This window comes from Dromiciops gliroides, chromosome 1 (assembly GCF_019393635.1).
Source record: "Dromiciops gliroides isolate mDroGli1 chromosome 1, mDroGli1.pri, whole genome shotgun sequence".
NCBI classification, from domain to species: domain Eukaryota; kingdom Metazoa; phylum Chordata; class Mammalia; order Microbiotheria; family Microbiotheriidae; genus Dromiciops; species Dromiciops gliroides.
The window spans coordinates 357224682-357228082 of record NC_057861.1 but is presented as its reverse complement, the minus strand read 5'-3'; positions in this window follow the sequence as shown (position 1 = coordinate 357228082).

The window sequence follows — 3401 nt, the reverse complement described above, 5'->3', positions numbered from 1 at the left end:
AAAGAGGCAGCCCTCTCATTCCTGAGGTAGCAATTTCTATTTAACTAGAATTAATACCTCTAAAGGCATTTGCAACTCAGTATTCAATAATTTTTTGATCCCAATGACTATTTCAGTTTCCCATACAATGGTAAAGATTATAGTATGCCTTGGAAACATAACCCTGACCTTAAATATTCAGATTTTTGTTTTAGCCTACACATTTGAGGGAGGGAGGGTCGTGGGGCTAAGCTATTTAAAAACAGTTCTCAATCACGTAGAACCTAAGTAAAATTGTGAAATGAAATTTTTACTTTCCTCCTCATCTTTACTCTCCAACCCCTAATCCTCATTTATTGCCCATATTTCTTCTTAGAGGAAATATTAGGAGACTATTAGGGATAGGGATCTGACCTGTGGTTTCATTCATATGGGGAGCTGCCACAAGAGGAAACTCCCTTTATCAATGAAACTAGGCAACCTCTCTTTAGTTTATATAGTCATAGAATGTCCCCCAAAGCACTGAGAGTTTAATTGACTTGACAAGGGTCAGACTACCAGTATGGGTCAGAAGTAGTCCTATTTTCTATTCTGTTTATGCTCTTTCCCTTTACAATTCCATTAGATCATATGTGTTCAACTATCATTTCTAGGCATATGATTCTTATATGTATTTATCCAATAGTAACCTCTCTCTGGAACTCCAATCCCACATCAACAACTATTAGACATGTTGAACTTGATGTCCCATAGACATCTCAAACTCACCAGGTCTCAAATATAATATTTTTTTTTCAGAAATATTATTATTTTCTCTTTTACTGCCACTGACACTATCCTCCTTCAAGTGACTAGGTTCACAGCTTAGCTGACTTTTGTTTGTTTGTTTTTTTTTTTTGGCAGGGCAATGAGGGTTAAGTGACTTGCCCAAGGTCACATAGCTAGTAAGTGTCGAGTGTCTGAGGCTGGATTTGAACTCAGGTACTCCCGAATCCAGGGCCAGTGCTTTATCCACTGTGCCACTTAGCTGCCCCCAACTGTCTTCTTTAATTTCTCATTGTGCCTTACTCTATGTAGTCAATCTCTTGGTCAGGTCCTGTGTACTTTCATGATGTCTCTGATATACATCCTTTTCACACAACCATCACTTTGGTGGGAGCTCTCATTTTCTCTTCTCTATATTATTGTAAAACTTTTCTTCTTGGTCTGAGTAACCAGTGACTTTTGTAAAGTGTTCTTCTGAATATGTCACTTTCTTATTCCCCCTCTCAATAAATTCTATTGTCTTCCTACTGCCTCTAAGATAACATATAAAATTCTCTATTTGGCCTTTTCCTACCTTTCCAGACTTATACTTTAGTCCTCTCCAAATACTATATGATTCAACAATACCAGCCTTCTTTCTATTCTTCAAATACAGCAATCCATATCTGGACCCCATGTCTTTTGAGTGATTTTACCCTATGCTTTAAATGATCTCCATACTCACTTCCACCTCCAGTCTTTACTGGTTTCCTTCAATATTCAGTTCCTATCTTTTGCATGAAACATTTCCCTATCCCCCCATTGCTAGTGCCTTCCCTCTGAGATGACCTCCAAATTATATTCCACCTATCTTGCATGTACATAGTCATGTGTATGTTGTATATCCCACATTATAATGTGAGGTCCTAGAGGCCAATGGCTAAGTTTTTGCCCTTCTTTGTATCCCCAGCATTTAGCACAATACCTGACACATAGCAAGTAGTTTATAAATGCTTATTGACTGATTGACAAATTCAGTATTAAGAAATTGGAGTGATTTATGGAATTGCTCTCACAGAGGATTCAGTGAAATTGACATGAGAGAACTTCAGAATGGACAGTGTTTTACCCATTAGGATTTTGAGCATTACTTTACCCATTATAACAAGAGATATTCTGGTTAGGATCTACTTCTCTGTACCTATAAGACCATAGTATATGGGCAACTAGCAATTATCAGTAGGACTATGTGGTTTTTGGATAATATTATGGAAAAGAAACAACTACCATTAGGATTTCCAACTCCATTCTGCATAAGAATGAGGAGAGATTTTGTAACCTTACATATGATTATTAAGCATGTACTTATAACATATACTCCTTATAACATATGATCCTTAGAGTTTGTGAACATAGTTTGTGGTTTCCCTTTTATTTTCAAAATAAAAATTCTCCCATTAAATACAGAGTAAGACTTATGTGTGGCTTAAATTTCTGTGGGAAAATCTGAACACTTGTCACATGTTTTTATGCTACAATTTGTGCAAATACTTTTCCATATATAAATTATAATAATTTTACTGTACTTTCAAAGTTCATCTTTATAAATGTAGAACATTTAATAGTTATCCCTAATTGATGGGCATCACCTCAATTTCCAATTCCTGGCTATCAGCAAAGAGCTGCTATAAATGTTTTTGTACCTATTGGTTCTTTTCCTTTTTTTTTTTTAATCTCTTTTTGGATACAGACCTAGGTTAATGCACACCCATGGCTTCTTTGTCTGTATACTCCTTTTATCTGCCCTAATAATGAGAACGTTTTTAGGAGTTACAAGTATCAGTTTCCCATGTCAGAATGTAAACAGTTTAGTCTTATAGAAGCTCTTTTTAGTTCTCTTTCTTATTTACCTTTTTATGCTTCTCTTGAATTTTGTATTTGAAATTAAAATTTTCTATTCAGCCCATGTCTTTTCATCAGGAATGCTTGAAAATCTTCTATTTTATTGACTATCCTTTTTTCCCTGAAGGATTGTACTGTTTTACTGGGTAGGTGATTTGTGGTTGTAATTATATCTCATCTGCCTTCTGTAATATCATATTCCAGGGGCAGCTAGGTGGCGCAGTGGATAAAGCACCGGCCTTGGATTCAGGAGGACCTGAGTTCAATTCCAACCTCAGACACTTGACACTTGCTAGCTGTGTGACCCTGGGCAAGTCACTTAACCCCCATTGCCTTGCCAAAAAAACAAACAAACAAACAAACAAACAAACAAATATCATATTCCAAGCCATTTGATCCTCTAATGTAGAAACTACCAAATCTTGTATTATTGTGACTGTGGTTCCACAATATTTGAATAGTTTCTTTTTGGCTTCTTGCAATATTTTATTATTGACCAGGGAGCTCTGGAAATTGGCTATAATATTCCCAGCAGTTTTCATTTGGGGATCTCTTTCAGGAAGTGATTAGAAAATTTTTTCCATTTCTATTTTCTTCTCTGGTTCTAGAATATTAGGGCAGCTTTGCTTTATGATTTCTTGAAAGATGATGTTGACACTCTTTTTAATCTTATAATGGCTTTAAGGCAGTCCTATAATTTAAAATTATCTGCCTCAGATCTAATTTTTGGATCAGTTGGTTTTTTTTCCCCATGAGTTATTTTACATCTTCTACTT